The sequence below is a fragment of the Vicugna pacos genome, chromosome 25, assembly GCF_048564905.1.
Source record: "Vicugna pacos chromosome 25, VicPac4, whole genome shotgun sequence".
In the NCBI taxonomy this organism is placed as follows: domain Eukaryota; kingdom Metazoa; phylum Chordata; class Mammalia; order Artiodactyla; family Camelidae; genus Vicugna; species Vicugna pacos.
In genome coordinates, this window is record NC_133011.1 from 7,753,946 (window position 1) to 7,772,361 (window position 18,416).

General features: G+C 44.0%; 1 long non-coding RNA gene and 1 pseudogene across 1 annotated transcript in view; both read right to left on the reverse strand.

The window, feature by feature from the left end:
• Positions 1-15,236, reverse strand: part of LOC140685430 (uncharacterized) — a 55,708-nt gene extending 40,472 nt beyond the window's left edge. The window contains exons 1-2 of the long non-coding RNA XR_012063980.1: positions 15,166-15,236; positions 10,467-10,597 (exon numbers count right to left, since the gene is read on the reverse strand). This is a non-coding gene — a long non-coding RNA (uncharacterized lncRNA). The remainder of the gene's footprint in view (positions 1-10,466; positions 10,598-15,165) is intronic.
• LOC102525833 (lipid droplet-regulating VLDL assembly factor AUP1-like) lies at positions 13,838-15,141 on the reverse strand (annotated as a pseudogene).
• Positions 15,237-18,416: the final 3,180 nt, after the last annotated feature.

Here is an 18,416-nt window from a genome sequence, read left to right on the forward strand (position 1 = left end):
TTTCTACGGTTTTAGTGAAATGTTACTTTATTCTTACCTTCAGTTATTCAACAGGCACCGTCCTGCAGTGAGCAGAACACAATCCTGCCTCCAGGATGCTCACAATCTAGTGACAAAGACATATAACTGAGTAATTTCAATACTGCATAATAAATGCTGCGACACGGCAGGTACAGTGGGCTCTCTTAGCCACAGAGGAAAAGGTCTGAGCAGGTTTATAGAATAAGGTGTTGGTAAAGATGAAACTTCAGGGGCAAGTCCAGATAAGCCAGGTCAGTGGGGGTGGGGCAGGTATTACACTGGGAAGGATGATACAAGCCAAAGAAAACAGCCCACTGAAGGGGCTAGGAGCTGAAGGGAAGCAGGCAAGTTCAGGGAGCTACAGATAGTCCCCTGCAGGGTAGAGAGAGGGAAGTGCTGAGAAATGAAGCTGCAGAGTTAAGCTGAAGAATGATTTGCTTTTCATATCTCACACTTGCATTTAAACTGAGGATGAACTGTAGTTGCCGATGTTCATTCCTGGGTATCTCAGAGTGTTTGGGGTCCCAAGCTGTATTCAGACTTGCCGAGGCTCTGCTGACTATTTCATTCCCAAGACTGCTCTGGAAGAAGCCCACCAAGACCCCCCTGCACAGTAAACCCAACATCTATGAACAAGGAGACCCGCGGGCAGGAGTTGATAGTCAGCTCCCGGTGGGGACAGGGTCCTGGCCAGGGCTCCTCCAGGTGCCTGGCACTCAGTGAATAGCTGTTGGATGAATAAATGAGTGAATGAATGGGGAACAAGTTACAAGGACAGATTTGGAGACGGAGCTCTCACTAAGTGCTTCAGAAGTCCTTGACTAGGTGATCGTGACAATAGTCATTGCTTCCAGGCTAGAGAGGTACTTTCAATATACACGTTTTAATGGGAAAATATTATTAATTGGTAATTGTCTTGTTAATTGTCTCCATCTTAAAACTGTTCTCGTTCATTGTTTTTCAAACGCTGAACTACATGATGAATTTTGAAGCTTGAGGGAAAGGGGTTCGTGAGAGCTTTGTCACCACCTCACCTTTCCCTCACCTGCTGCTCCTTGCCTCCCAACCCCTCATTGGCTCTCCTACCTCCTTATTCTTAAGTGTGCTAGGATTGCCAGATCATGCCAATAGGCACGTGAAAAAACACTCAATATTGCTGATTATCAGAGAAATCTATATCAAAACTACAGAGGTATCACCCCACCTGGGTCAGAATGGCCACCATTAAAGAGTCCACAAACAACAAATGCTTGAGAGAGTGTGGAGAAAAGGAACCTTTCTACACTGCTGGTGTGAATGGAGTTTGGTGCAGCCACTTTGGAAAACGTATGGAGATTCCTTGAGAAACTAAAAATAGACTTACCATATAATCCAGCAATCCCATTCTTGGGGATATATCCAGAGGAAATTCTAATTTGAAAAGTTACATGCACCCCAATGTTCATAGCAGCACTGTTTACAATAGCCAAGACATGGAAGTAACCTAAATGTCCATCAACAAATGACTGGATAAAGAAGTTGTGGTATATATACACAATGGAATGTTACTTAGCCATAAAAAATAAAATAAAATAATGCCATTTGCCATGGGTGGACCTAAGATTGTCATACTAAGTGAAGTAAGCCAGAAAGAAAAAGAAAAATACTATATGATATCACTTATATGTAGAATCTTAAATTTAAAAAGAAGGACACAAATGAACTTATTTATAAAACAGAGACAGACTTACAGACATAGAAAACAAACTTGTATTTATCAGGGCAGGAAGGGGATGGAGAGGGATAAACTGGGAGTTTTGGATTTGTAGATAACAACTACTATATATAAAACAGATAAAGAGCAGGGTCCTGCTGTATGGCACAGGGAACTATATTTCAATACCTTGTAATGGCCAATAGTGGAAAAGAATATGAATATATATATATAAAAATATATAGATATATATAAATATATATCTCACTATGCTGTACACCAGAAATCAACACAATATTATAAATCGACTATACTTCAATAAAACACACACACACACAACGAGATACCACTTGACACCCATTAGGATGACTACAATTAAGAAAAACAAAAACAAAAGAAACAAACAAACAAACAAGGACTTCTTTTTAAGCTGGAGACATTCTGAAGACAAAAGAACACTTTAGTCACTTCAAAGGCAGGGAATCATTAGCCGGGGAGAATTTCCAGAGCCTTGATCTAATCTAGAAAGAGGCGCAAGAATTTGCCAGGTGAACAAGACACGAAAGGGCATTCTAAGAAGGAACACCATGTACAGAGGCAGGAGGTTACTCCATCTAAGTGAAACAGATGTCCAAAGAGCAGCAGGAGGGCAGAAGAGGGGAAACGGAGAGACTTCTAATGCTGGAGACAGATTTTCTGGTAACAAAATAACAGGTAACACATATTCATATGCAAGTCATAGCTGCTGAAAAGAAACCCTTTTGACTGCCAGTGTAGATTAGCTGTGCTCTTGCTTTCACCCACTGCTGTGAATAATCAAGAATTTGCAGAATGTCCCACTCTCCCCAAGGGAGAGTGTGGTCTGGATCCGGTCCTACCTATTTTCACTCATCCTGTTAGTTCCTACTGTTAACGTGAATAAAGAAGAAATCCGATGTGACTGAACACCACCATGGGCTGCGTGACGCAGCAAAAGGCTAATTTATTTTTGACTTACTACTTATGTGTAAACATCTGACTCACAGCGTCTTGCCTTCTCTCCAGGGACTCAAGCAGCCAAGTTGATGGAACACCTGAATATTATACAGCAGAACTTGGATTCATTTCTTCCCTCTTCTAACTCTTTGCTCTAAACATCTGTTTTTCTCTGCAGAGCCCTGGATTCATCAGCAGAATATCAACATAGCAATCCTGTATAGACCCATATTCTTGACTGTGAAGTTTCAATGCCTATGTAGTGTTTGCCTACTCACTATGGCTTTCTTAACTACCCTGATAATCAAGAAACTAGCACTCATGTTTCTTTGTGTTACCACAGTCCACCAAAATACCTGCCCATCACCTGTACTACATTGAACTGTGCTGGCTTTGTGGAGCAGGCACTGTTGGTTGCCTGCCTGATGCCCATTCTCTTTTCTTTCTTCCTAACAGAACTATAATTTTGCTCAGGTGTAACACAGCTGAGTGCCTCAGGGGACGGTGACTCCCACTAAAGGCAATCCCACCAAGGGTAATGCCTCTTTTTTGGAGTGATTGGTTCAGGGATGGGCTAATGATCGAGTGATGGCTAATGAGATGCAAGAAAAAATCTGCCAAGGGCACTCCCTCCTTGTCAATAAGGAGCCACTGACTCTGTGCATTGTCCTGTGTAGAGGGCTGCTGGAAATTGCTGTCAACACTGGGGGGAAGGGTATAGCTCAGTGGTAGAGTACATGCTTAGCATGCATGAGGTCCTGGGTTCAATCCCCAGTACCTCCACTAAAAAAAAAAGTTAAATAAATAGCCTGCTTACCTTCCCCTCTCCAAAGAAAAAATTAAATAAATAAATAGCAAAAAAAATTTTTTTAAGGTGTAGTCAGCATTGAAGATGGCAGAACAGAGACACAAAGAACCAGACACCAGATAGCGCACTTCTGGCCAGTGTTCTGATCCTGAAACACACTACTCCTAGACACTGAAAGATGATGGTTTAGGTGTTGGAGCTCTGATGTAAAGATCCTAGACTTACTTCTACTCAGCTAAATCAGTACAAATCCAAAAATCATTTCCATTCATTCACAATAGCTAAAATCATGGTTGATGCTGACATTCTTAGGCAATATTCATCATTGGTGGCAATAGGATATTCAAAATGAAAAATGTGAAAGGAAATAACATCATTGATAAAGACAAAAAGAGAATAGGAGCTTAAAGGGAAAAGGAAAATTGTAGCAGGTAAAGGCCTCTGGGACTCTTCTCTCCTACTGACAGGAGAATCCTGTCATTTGAAACATATACCACCACTTAAACACTCTTGGGGTGAAGGCAGAAGTTAACTTGCACAGGAAAGATGGAGAGCAAACAGGATCCAGATAGTGACATCTGGCCAAATGGCAGAATTGGAGAAATTAGGAAATTGGACCAAAATTATGATAAACTGATCACAGGTATTAAAAGCCACGAGATATCCTTTGTGTGTGAGATGATACTGTTAGTTCACAATCAATAAGACAGTTCTTTCAGCCACTTTTTCATTATAGTGAAGGATTAGCACTGGGCTGGCCAATTACCCAATGCCTCTTTGAAGACAGTTGGCCAAGGTGAGATGTGCAATTTCCTGAATATCTCTGAGCCTCCGTTTGCTTGCTTGTAATTAGAGATAATGCATAATTCAAAGGTCTGTGAAGAGGACGAAATAAGATGTTATATGTGAAGCCCTGAGAAGATGTTTTGTACACTGTAAAGTTCCAGTTTTGAAATTCCTTCTCCTTTCTCCTCCCATTCCTGACATGACTGAAAGGGTCACTGTTCCCTTGGAGTGGATGTGAGGTCTACTTTCTGATGGGTAATTACAGCCATAATTGTAGAGACCTCTTTGATCTGGGGCAGCCATTTCTCATGGCTGTAGATAGAACTGAAAGTCAGCTCAAGTCCCATCAGCTGCTCAGAGTCAAATGCGCCCCCAGAGGACTCCCAATGTATGGCCAGAGAAAGTACTTAGCACTGAGAGTGTAATCATTTGTTTCTATGAATTTCTTTACCACTGGACTCAGAGTTGCTAGAAAGAACCCAGAGCATAGAACAGAACCAGAACATAGGAGAGGCTCAGTAAGGGAGGGAGGTATGGAAGGAAAGGAAGAGGGAGGAAAGGAGAGAAGGAGGTGGAGGCAACAAACAACCAGATAAGTGATGTTTAACTTCTAGATCAGCGCTGTCTGCTGTAAATGTAATGCTAATGCTAATGCTAAAAGTGAGCCACATATGTAATTTGACATTTTCTACTAGCCACGTTTAAAATGTAAAAAGAAACTGATGAGGTAAAGGTTAATAATACATTTTACTTAGCACAATATATCCAGAATACTGTCATGTCAACATGTACCAATATGAAAAATGATTATGGGATTTTTAATTTTTGTGTTGTCTTCAAAATCTACTGTGCACTTCACAGCTACTGAACATCTCAATTCAGACTAGACACATTTCAAGTGTTCAGTGGACAACTGCAAGTGTTCAGTAGACACATGTGGCTAGAGGCCACCACACTGGACAGCACAGCTCCAGACTCTTCCCACCTTCTCTCAGTGCCTTTCCCATTTCAGAAGCCCTGCCTCCCCTGCAGGGGCTCACCTACTACAGGGTGCCCAGCTCCTCCCCACTACCCGTTGTAAATATCACTCCAGGTCAAGAATATTCCTAATTCATTCTGACTTATGAAATGTATTCATCCCAAATCCCAGATTCTTGTGCTAAAATTTTTATTTAATCTGGAGTTGTTGGATAATAATTAAAGTGGACAACACTCCCAGGTAACAGCCTGAATGTTAATAGATGCGGGGAAGGGAGATGCTCTCCTCCCACTAAAGGATTTAGATGCATTCTATACTGGGAAAAAAACAGGAATAGGAACTTTAGCTGTCCCTCGGTATGAAGGCACCTAATCCAGTCCCCTGGGACACCTGAAGATGTCGGTGAGCTAGAGCATTTTGGTGCAGGACTCAGAACACAGACACTAGCAGCTCTCTTCACGTCCCCATACACTGTGTCCAGCATACAAAGAGTGCAAGAAATACTGGCATTAAATGTGATTGAAATTAGTTGAGAATCACAAGTGAGAGCTCCATCAGAGCTACTTAGGGAATTCATGGGGTATGACTAACAGACTTCTTGGGGTTTTAAGTGAGTCAGTCTTTTATTAGAAAGTGGGGAAAACAAAATGACATAGTGGGAAAGAAATAAGATGGCAGAAATCCTTTCAGTGTTATGGGTCAGAGAGCAGAGGGTGTATGATTAATATTCAGGGGTTGTGGGAAAAGGATATTTATGCATTTGTTCAACAACTATTTCTTAAGCTCCAATGCTGTACCAGGCTCTGCGCTCGGCATGGCCACACAAATGTGTGTAAGACACTGTTCCTCCTGCCATAAGGGAGTTCTAGACTAGAGAGGAGACAGACATGGAAACAAAATGCTTCCTACCCTGTGATTGATTATAAATACATATTGCTGTAATGGAGGTATTTACAAGGTAGAACAGAGTCAAAGAGGAAGGAGTGACGATTTCGGGAGTTCTGCGATGGCTTCACAAAGAAAGGGAAGTACGACCTTGAAGGATAAGAGGTTATCTGCCGGGAAAATTTAACAACAAGTACAAAGGCACAGAGGCAAGAAAGTACATGAAACGTTGTAGAAATGAGAATAATTCAGTGTAATTAGAACAGAGCCTTGACTGAAAAGCAGTGAGTGCCTGGAGATGATGTCGAAAATGTAGACAGAGTCCAAATCACAAAGGACCTTGCACACTCTTATTTAGCCTAAAAGCAGTGTGGAACCAGTCAAAGTTTTGAGCAGGTACATGACAGGATAGTTTCCCTACCCACATGAAGTTAGATGTGATCGTACGACTTGTTTTGGCGAATGAAACACGAAGAGAAGTGATATGGGTCCCTTCTGCATGGAAGTTTGAGCGTCATGTATACTCTGCCACTCCTCTTTCACCTCTAGCCAGGGACCAGCAATCCTAAGACACTGGCTTTTCTGACAGCCTCAGTTCCTGAGTGACTGCAGTGAACAACAGTGGACTTGTAGCAGGAGTAAGAAATAAATCTTTATTGTCTTAGCACCTCCAACTTTGATTTGGAGGTTGTTTATGACTGCAGCAAAACTTCAGGATATCCTGACTGATACAGCAGTGGAATAATATGATCAGATTTATATTTTTAAAAGGTAGTGGTTACCAGTGGGGAGAGGAAACGGGGAGGGGCAAGATGGAGGTGGAGCAGTATGAGGTGCAAACAATCAGGTATAAAATAAGCTACAAGAATATATTGTACCACATGGGGAAAACAGCCAATATTTTATAATAGCTATAAATGGAGTATAACCTTTAAAAATTGTGAATCACTATATTGTATACATGTAACATATAATATTGTACATCAAATACACTTCAATTTTTAAAATATGATATTGTAAAATAAATACATAAAGTTTTTTGAAAAGGTAATTGTTGGTAATACAGAGAATGAATTAGAGGTCGGGGAGAAGGTTAATTACAGGCAAGGTAACCAATAGGGAAGTAATGCAATAGACTAGGAAAGAGATGATAAAGGCCTAAAATTAGAATAATGGTGGAGATGAAGAAGATGAGTTACACTTAAGAAATATTTAGAGAGTGGTATCCACAAGAATTCAGTGATTAATAAAGTGTGGTTCACAAGTATTTTAATCATCTGTTCCTTTACAACAAATTACTCCAAAGTGCATCAGCTTAAAATGATGGTAAATGTACATTATCTCACAGTTTTCTGTGGGTCAAGAAATTCAAGATCAGCTCAGCCGGTGGTCCTGGCCCAGGGTCTCTCCTGAGCTTGCAGTCAAGATGCCATCCAGGGCTGCATCACCTGAGGGTTTGACTGGGGCTAGAGGACCCACTGCCAAGATGGTTCGCACGTAGGGCGGGCAAGTTGATGCTAACTGTTGCCAAGAGGCTCCAGGTGCTTCCCGTACGGACCTCCCCATAGGGCTGCTTGAGCATCTCTAGGATATGACAGCTGGCTTCCCCCAGAGCACGTGACATAAAAAAGGATATGGTGAAGTGGCACTTTCTCTTATGACCTAACCTGAGAAGTCACAGACCATCACTGCCAGTATAGTCTTTGGTCACACAAACCAACCATGATACATTGTGGAGGGGACCGTAAAAAGGTTCCAATACAGGAGGGGAGGATAATTAGGGGCCATCTTGGAGCCTGATGGCCACAATGAACAAGACTGAAGTAAAAAAGCTGACTCTGATTTGTGACCCACCTGGGGTACCAAAACAAACAAACAAACAAAAAGCTAATTCTGAGACTTCTAGTTTGAATGATGCAATAATGGGATTAAGCAAGATACAGAATACAAGAGAAAATGCTCCATCTAGGGGAGAGGGGAGGAGATCATTTGTTCAATTTTGGATCTGCCATGTGGAAGACATACAAACAGAAATGCCTAATTATCATTTGAAAATACGAACCTTCTTAACAGATACACATTAGTATATACAAAATAGATAAACAACAAGGACCTACTTACTGTATAGCATAGGGAACTATATTAAACTTCTTATAACGAGCTGTACTGGAAAAGAGACTAAAAAAAATCTATATATATATGTATATGTATAACTGAATTGCTTTACTGTATACCTGAAACTAACATTGTAAATCAACTACACTTCAATTTAAAATTTTTTAATAAAAATAAATTTTAAAATTAAAAAAAAAGAAAATGTGCAGCTCCTAAGAGAGGTCAGAGTTGAGGACTTAGGAATCAGTTATCTAAGTGATGGAGGAAGCCAAGGCAGAAAATAATATGGTCCAGGAAGGGCATGCAGAAAGAAAAGAAAAGAAACACAAAACCAGAAGTAGAACCTTATGGGAAGAGTTCTTTTTTCAAGGAATAGGAAGAAAGAGGAAAAGTCAGCAAACGACCGTGACAGAGGAGAGAAAGAATCGGGAAAGCAAGCAGAGGATGCGGGTTGTCTGGACACGGAAGGCAATGAAGGAAGCAGCTCAATGAGAGCGTCAGCATCAACACCAAGTGACATGCAGCCGTCAAGTAACATGACGCTGAGGAGAGCCCACTGGATTTCACAGCCAAGGTGGGTGGCCCTGTAGTAAATGTGTAGTAGAGGTGGGATGTGGTGCTTGCCTAAACGTGTGATTTCACCCTTGAGATTCAAATGTTTGTCTTGTGCAATGAAGGTGACTTCCTTCGTAACAGGTCCACAGGATGACATCGTAAGTACAACAACCACAACACACCCATTGTATAAGGACTAGAACGTGCATTAATGGAAAACTGTCTTCATCATGGATACATCATACTCCATCTGTTAGTGATGGAGGGTGAATGAATGGGTCAAACAAAGCACTAACTCCTCTGCCCAAAAACCACAGCTTCAGGAAACGCACAGGACGTGGATACCTTTCTTAGGGCAACCGGGAAGCTACTATGTAAGGGCCTAGAGTTGTAGGGGAGAAATACCACAAACAGAATCACAGGATTGAAAATAATACAAAGAGATCATCTTAATGAACTTTTTCATTTTAAAGATAAAATAAGACCTGAGAAGACTGTTACACGCATAAGGGCACATAGTTTTTTCCCCCTACAGCAGGGTCCAGGCTTCCGGACATTCCGTCCAGTGCTCTTAAAAACTCCATCTCATTTCTTCATACTATTTTACATACACGCACGCACTCACACACATATCTATTACTCTGACTTCAGGAGAAAATGATGTTCAGAAGTCTAATAGGCATGCCCGATTTTATGTGGCTAAAACGATCTTGACTTCAAAATGTGTCTCTCCCTGTCTCCCCTATACTGTAGAGGGTACACCCACTCACACCCTGGAGCTGTGCCCTGACGTCTCTCACACCTTCCCATCCCACACTCCATCTGTTAGCAAGTCCCATTGGCTCTACCTTCAGAACGTGCCCAGGAAAAGACCACATCCCACCACCCTGGTCCGAGCACCTACATTTTTTTCCTGAGTTGCTGCAGTGGCCTCCTCACTGAGCTCCCTGCTTCCAACCCTCTCAGTTACAGTCATAGCCACCTGGGGGATTTTTATTTTTCAAAATATAAGCCAGATCATGCCATGCCTCTGCTAAAACCCTCCAATACCCTCCGATCACGTTCAGAATAAAATCCAGACTCTCTGCTATGCTCCATAGGCCCCCGTATTTGCTTCAACCTCATCTCCTTAAGCTCTCTGCCTGACTCCCTCCACTGTAGCCTCACTGGCCTTTCAGCTGCTCTTCAAACACTGCGAGTTCATTCCGAGCTCGATGTCTTCACAGGTGCTATTCCCTCTGCCTGAATGTTCTTCCCAGAGATTTTCCCACAATTCACTCCCTCACTTCATTTAGGTCTCTGCTGAAATGTTACCTCTTCAGAGAAGCCATCCCTGCCACGTTGTCTAAAACAGAGACCCTGCCTCCCTGACATTCTCCATCCCCTCGTTCTGCTGTTCTCATTCATGGCATGACCAACACCCGACATCGTTTTGCAACTTTATTTATTATTACACTTTCCCTGCTGGATGTTAGGCTCCATGGAGGCATTCTGTTCACTAAAAAATCTTCAATGCCTCAAAAGAACCCAGAACATCCCCAAAATATTTCTTGACAAAATCAAGCATTTAGGATTGAATTCTAAGGTCAAGAAATACTCAAATGGCAATATTATTTGTAGCCAAATAGAAACTTAATCCAGGGACTTACAAGAAACCGGGAGCAGAAATCTCAAGGTATTTGCTTCATTCACCGTAGTTGCCCTTGTTTCTGAAGACAGCGCTGAAATCTCTGTCCAGGATCAAATTCCAGCCCAGTAATATGCTCAGAAGCCAGTGACCCTGAAAAGACAGGAGGTGACATAGGAAAATCAAAACTCATTACTATTCAAAATTAACAGCTCTGACCATGTACTGTCAGTATTTTCCTGAGCCTCCCTCACTCCTAGACACCCTGGTGGGAAATTACAGAAATAAACTCAGCTAAAAAGCAATAAAGGGCACTGCTAGAGGGGATCCAATTCCTCTCATTCATTCATTCATTCATTCACTCATGTTTTTATTCATCCAGCAAACTTTCACTGAGTGGATACTGTGTGCCAGACACACGCTAGGCTAAAAGCCTTCCTGGAGGAAGCAGTGTGTGCTGTGGGTTTTGTTCCAGGGATGACAGTTATGGTTGTCCCTGTGACCACCATTTTCATCATCATTCGAGCCGTGTTACAGGCATGTGAAGGCCACACGGAAACCCAAGGAGAGCCATCCCAGTGCCTGCTGGGCTGCCTCTCCTGCTGCGGGGAGAGAGGATGGCATCTACCACCGCCCCCCCCCCCGAGACCTCCCAGCAGGCGTTCTGCTCTGAGAACTGATGTATCTACCTTGAACATAAAGCTAAGTTACCTGAGTCATGGGGATGAGGGGGAACATTTGGGCTTATTTCAGAGAAAAAAACCCATTCCCCTACTTTGGCAATACTTTCCCAGCCATAATTTAATCCTCAGAATCCTGTAAGAACCTTAGTTAGGATGATCACAGATAAATGAATGGCTGCAGTACATTAAATTCTTATTTTCCTTCTAGGAGTTTGATCTAGGAGGGTACCAGTTTTTAGCTTTTCACATCATCTTTTCAAATGTATCTTGATACAGCAGAAACAACCTAGGAGATAATGAGATACCAACACTGGTGCGAGCATTAAGAAATAGTTCGTGGATGACACAGAAGACAGTTACTGTTCACTTTTGCGATGTTTTTCAAAGACCTTCAGCAAGGCCCAATATCTTCGAAAATAAATGAAGGGAAAAGAAGGATTTGCCTGTGCTAAAATTTCGGCAAAGAAACAACTGAACGCTATCTTTGAACCCATCAAACGACCCACTTCTGTCTGATCCTCACCAAGAACTCCTTGTATCTCCTTGGAATTTTGACTTCCTTCCAAACCTCCCTTCCGCAGGACTTCCCTTCACTCCCAGGTGGGCCTGTGGTCACTAAGAGTCCCGAACACGATGCATCTGTTTCCTGGGGCTGCTGTAACAAACGACCTCGAATGGGGTGGCTCAAAACAGTGGAAACGTATTCTGTCCCAGCTCTAAAGGCTGGAAGTCTGAAATGAAGGTGTCAGCAGGGCCAGGCTCGCTTTGAAGTTTCCAGGGACGAATCCTTCCCTGCCTCTTCCAGATGCTGGTGGTAGCCGGCAACCTGTGGCACTACTTGGCTTGTAGCTGCACCCCTCCAATTTCTGCCTCGTCATCACAGGGCCATCCTCCCTCTGTGTGTGTCTCTGTGACCAAATACCCTTTTCCTTACAGTCACTGGGTTTAGGGCCCATTCTAATCCGTTATGACCTCATTAACTTGATTACATCTGCAAAGACCCTACTTCCAAATAAGGTCACATTCACAGACACCAGGGCATTAGGACTTCAATGTATTATTTTGGAGGACACCATTCAGCCCACAAAAATGCCCAAACTCCAAGTCTTCTGCTCAGAGAAAACTCTACCAAATGGCATTATAGATGGCCCTCCCACTCTCCCTCCTCTTTCCTTCTTTTCTTCCCTTTTCTTTTTTTAAACAAATATTTATAAGTATTCACTACATGATAACCCAGTGTTGTGCTATGGAGAGAAGAAAGATGAAGGGAGATTCCCACATTCAGAGGACTTCGACCTAGTAGGAAGATACAGCTGTACCTACAAATCATAGTATAAGGCGGTAATGAGGCCATGAGAGTCACCAACACAGTGACATAAAAATACAGAGAAAATAAATCGACTCCTGCTGGGGAGAATCAAGCAAGACATATGCGATTGACCTTGAAGAATATCCTGGAATTGGATTTTCAGAGATTAGAAAGAGAGTCTGCTGTTGAGCTGGATGAGTAAAGGCACAGAGACAAGAACCACGGGGTGTTTACACATCTCTCAGTGTGTCAAGGACTCATCGTGTGTCATTGCTACAAACACATTTCAGCAGTGTTAATAGAAAAGAGATTAGAAGCACCAAAAAACGAGCTAACAGTGATCGTCTCTGGGAGGTGAAAATTCCCTTTCTGCTTTGTCTTTTTTCTAATCCTCTGCAATGCTTATGCATCATTGTTAATTAGGAAAAAAATTTTTTTTAATTTTTCAAGAAAGCTTTTCAAATCATCTCAAAAGAGTTTTCACAAAAAAAAAAAAAGTAGGAGGAGAAAGCAAGTCTTCCCTGATACAGAATCATAACTGCGTGAGGTGACTTCAATCATGTCACTTATGACATGGAGGAGGAAAATGACTAGGAGAGGTGACTGATCCATCAGCCCGTTCCTGCAGGCACTGGCATTTCAGCCTGCACTGAATGCAGACGGAAAACTCGAATTCTCCTTTAGGTAAGCAATGCTTGCCCTCTGCTGGTGATTCAGAAGTTACTAACAGCAAGGGTTCTCCTTTCCCAACTTCCTAAAACTGATGAAGAGAAGAGAAATAGAAACTCATCATTCTGATTGTAAAGCCATTTGTTTTGTTACTTTGACTGGGTTTTCAATTTCTTTAAGCAGAGGAGAGAAAAGTCTGTTGATTCATTTTCCTTTTTTGGGCCAGAAGCACAGCCAATCCTCAGGCTGGAACTTCAAAACATCTTGTCCCCAAGTCAGAGGAATTCCTTCATTTGGCAGGAAGGAGGTCAGTTTGGTGAGTAAGGTGTCAGGGAGCAGGGGAGGGCGAGTTTCCACCTGGTGCCTGGGGGCGGGTAAAGGGTTTACACAAAGAGCCGCGGAGAAGCCCTGATACCAACAAGAATGAGATGCTCTCCTAACTCAAGAGGTTTGAGCAGGGCTTTTTCTGAATTGAGCTTAATTGGGTGATACCTTTAGACCAGCTTCTCGACCTCAGCACTATTAACTTTCAGGACTGGTTGATTTTTTTTTTAATTAATGTATAGGGTTTGTTTTTTGTTTTGTTTTGTTTTTTAGTGAAAACCCTGAATTCAATGTGACATTGGGGGGAGCCCTATTGCTCCCTTTTTACCACCCACCCATCTGCCTGCTGTGAGTTGGGTGAGGGCTGCCCCCAGCCTCCACCCTGCAGCGCTGGGTATCATCCTGCACTCAGTTTGCCTCCTGGGCCTGCTTCTGTGTGAATCCCCTGTAGGACACAAGGAGAAGAACTTGAACTGGCTTTGCTTCCTGCATACTCATACAACGCCTGCTTGCGCTCCTGTAGACTCCTGCCGGGCCCAGGAGGACTTCGCAAATGTTAGGGCTGTGGGCTGAGGGGTCACCAGGCCAGAGCTGGGGAGCACGGGGTGGAGGCTGTGGGAAGGGAGTAGGTCCCCTCAGTGATGTCTTCAGGCATGAAAACTATAGCTCCCTCAAGCAAAATCAGTGGTGGTCAAGTCTGCACAGCCAGCCCTGGCCAGGTCTCCCTGGATGACGCCCAGTGGCACATGGGGTAAAACCTCCTTCACTCTCTGAGCCACAGCTGCCAGCGGCACATCAGGAGAAGGGCCATGGGCGGAGAGAAAGAAGACCGGGCTGGCTGGGTGCAACCTGGGGTGTCTCTGTGGCTTCATGAGACCTGCTGTGTCTGCTGGAGTGAGTCACGTCCCTGTCTGGTCCAGTTCTTTGGCCACCAGCTGTTGTGCATGGAGGGCAAACTCCTCATCTCCCTCGCCCAGCAGGCGATGAACTAGATGGAGCCACCATACTTGACATACTGTGAAAGGGACGAAAAGGGACCACAGCAGTTCTGAGACCGGGGAGGCACCTGACAGTGTCACAGAGATGAGGGGTCTCTGGACTCTCAGGGCAAGAGGCTGTACCGCCCCCTGGATAGAGAATGGCCAGGAAGGTGCTACACCTGGTAAGCAGGTTGACTTTGTTGTGGTCAAAAGGTGTCACACAGTTGGAAATGAGGACCCTGAGGCGGTGATCCTAGGCCCGGCGTCCTCCCGCTGGCCACAAGGCCACAATGTACCTGAGCAGGACCCTGGGGGGGCCTTCCAAGTTCAGACCCCTCTCCCACATCCTCTGTTGCAGCCCCTCTCTGAAGCAGCCAGATAATAGTATCTCATGCGTATTTCCTGAGTTTTTCAGATGCTAAAAACCACCACCAAAGGGAAGAAATTAACTCCTTGGCCATGGAGAGCACTTAGCCCCCAGACTTTCTGGTGCCTGGGGGGGGCAGTGCTGACCTCCCTGTTACCGCCACGTCAACCAGTCAGGACACTGCGCCTGAGCTGCTCGCATACCCTGGGACGCCCTCCCTCACCCAGCCTTTAGCTGTGCTCTGCTGAAGCCCCTTGAGGAGCTCTGGGTCTTCTCGGGCCTGAGCCGCCCCATCCTCCTTGCTTAGCCGGGCGATAAGCCTTTCTCTGCTCCAGACTCCGACGTTTCGGTTTCTTTGGCCTCATGGTGCCTCCAGCTTGCGAGCTTACCTTTGGTAACGAGCCCCAGCACCGCGCGCGGGGTCCGCACCACAACCCGCGAAGGTCGCCCTGTGGCAGCGCCCAGTGACCAGGAAGACGCGGGCCCCAAGAAAGAGGCGCGGGACGAGGCGGGAAAACCCGACCGGCGGGGAGCCCAGCAGGGCGGGGAGCAGGAAGCCGGCACTCAGGAGCCGGTAAGAACCAAAGAGCCGCTCCGCCCGGCACCTGGGAAGGCTCCACAGCTGCTGCTTTAGGCGCTGGGCCGCAGCCCCCGCCATCCTGGCGCCCCGCCGCAGGGCCTCCTGGGAAGGCGGAGTCTTTTAAAGTGCAGTCAGTTTACAATGCTGTGTTAGTTTCTGGTGTACAGCATAGTGATTCAGTTAGACGTACATAAATATTCCTTTCCATGGTTTTTTCATTATAAGCCATTGCAAGGTATTGACTATAGTTCCAGTTCCCTGTGCTATACAGTAGGACCCTGTTGTTTATCTATTTTATGTATAGTAGTGTGTATCTGCAAATCCCTAACTCACAATTTCTCACTCCTCACCCCCTTTCCCCGTCAGGTAATCATAAGTTTTTTTCCTATGTCTGTGAGTCTGTCCCTGTTTTTCTGTTTTATAAATAAGTTCATTTGTGTCCTTTTTTTTTTTTAAGATTTCACGTATGAGTGATAGCATATGGTATTTTTCTTTCTCTTTCTGGCTTACTTCACTTAGAATGACATTCTCCAGGAACACCCATGTTGCTGCAAATGGTATTATTTCCTTCTTTATGGCTGAGTAGTATTCCATTGTATAAATAAACCACATCTTCTTTATCTATTTATCTGTTGATGGACACTTAGGTTGTTTCCATGTCTTGGCTATTGTAAGTAGTGCTGCTATGAACATTGGGGTGCATGTGTCTTATCGAATTACAGTTTCCTCCAGATATATGCCCAGGAGTGGGATTGCTGGATCATATGGTAACTATGTTTAGTTTTTTGAAGAATCTCCATACTGTTTTCCATAGTGGCTGCACCAAACTGCATTCCCACCAACAGTGTAGGAGGATTCCCTTTTCTCCACACCCTCTCCAGCATTTATCATTCGTGGACTTTTGAATGATGGCCATTCTGATGGGTGTGAGATGGTACCTCATTGTAGTTTTGATTTGCATTTCTCTGATAATTAGCGATATTGAGCATTTTTTCATGTGCCTATTGGCCATCTGTATGTCTTCATTGGGGAAATATCTGCTTAGGTCTTCTGCCCACTTTTGAATTGGGTTGTTTGTTTTTTTGTTACTGAGTTGTATGAGCTGTTGGTATATTCTGGAAGGTAAGGCCTTGTCAAGGACTGGCTGATCCATGGACGGGGTGTCCTGTGCATTGTAGGATTCTGAGCTGTTCCCTCACCTCCACTCACTAGATGCCAAAATCTCTCCTAGAAAGTTGAGACAACCAAAAACACCTCCAGATATTGCTAAATCACTCTTCTCATAACTTTTAAATTGCAAAACTGTTGGTTGCTTAATTAACAAGAACTCAGTAAGCACCGATTATGTGTTAGGCTGTGTGGTGAGGACACGCCCACGGAACAAACACGTCAGAACATGAAATTATCATGAAGAGCATAAAGCACCATGTGGATGTGCTTCTGTGGTGACATTAATACTGAGTCTTTGGAAGGTGGCAGTTTTAAGGCCCACAACCTTCTTCACATTTATGAAATCCAAAAACTCTGAAAATATTCTTTTTTCCTTTTTTTTTTTTCTCACACATTTGATATCAAAATCCCTTTGGTGACAAAACCTGACCTGACAATGAATGAGGCTTTATGCATTCTTTCCCGATCCTGCTGAGTGTGAATATTCATATTTTTTGGCAAGTATTAATGTGTTTGGTCACAGGGTACTTCCCCAGACTGTGCTGAGGGCTTTGAATTATACATAACATGTGCACTGCAGTACCTTTCTTGAACCCATAGTATTCTGAAGGCCAGTTTGCAGACAGCCCAAGGGTTTTGAATAAGGGACTCTGGACCTGGTCTTTGTAAATTATCAGGGAAATGAGCAACACAGAAGCTACACCCTCACCCCAGAATCAATGACCCCAAAGTCATTGATCCTCATCTGCACCTGGTACAGGCCAGGCAAACTGTGAGCTTATTGTAAGAGAGCAATGTGGAAAGACGGGTGTGTGAGTTTGCATGTGGGTCACGTGAACTGTGTCTCTGACTCAGCACACGTAGCCCCTGTCCAAAGACCACCAGTGACTGTTTGCATCCACCGCCCTGGGAGAGGGGTAAACCTTTTCTCCAAAGGGCTTCTGGTCACAGATGTGACCCAGTCTCCCTCTGCAGCCTCTGCAGAAAGTGGTGTTTCCCTCCAGCACCCCCAGCAGGGACCCGGCACCACTCACCAAGCTCACTGGCTCTATTCTCACACTTCCTTCATGCCCATCCAGCCCAGTAACTTGGATGGAGATGACCATCCGTCCCCTCCATTGCTGGGTCTGGGTTCTCCTCTCAGTATGTGTGAGAAGTGGGGGAATTGAAAGAGGAGGGTTTTACCCTGTTGTTTAATGTGCAGAAGGTTTTATAGAAGACATGCATTCATTTGCTCAGAAAGTAAGAAGAGGTATTTGTGGTACATTCAGGTTTCACAACCACTCAAGCAGCTTTCAGTTAAAAGGATTTTCGTTTAAACCAGAGCTCGTTGCCACCACAACCTCTCAGCCTTCAAAGGACTCATCACCTTCTTGACTTGGTTCTTTACTCTCATTTATTTATTTGAAAATATTTACTGAGCTCGTTATTATGTGCCAAATGCTGTGCTAGGTGAGGAGAATAAACACATGAATTAGACACGGTCTCTTCCTTGGAAATGTCATGGTCCAAGAGGGGAGACCCTTGAACAATAGGCTGACATTTTTTGTTGTTGTTGTTCACTTTGTGAACAAAAGCTATTTTTCCCTTCCCCGAGGTTTGTGGACTAAAGAAAGGTCTGCTAACAAGGGCCTGCAGGCCAGATGCACGTTCTTATAAATAAAGTTTTCCTGGAACACAGCTACACACATTGTTTTCATGATGTCACAACAGCTCTTGCACCAGACAGAGCTCAGTTCCATCTGTGTGCACAACAGATACCAGATTACTCGCAAAGCCTAAAATATTTCCTAAAGATCTGTAAAGAAAAAGTTCCCCAATCCCTGGGTTTGAGGATAGCTGGAAGGGCTGTAGCAGGGGAAGCTGCGAAAAGAGATAAAAGGCAGGAAA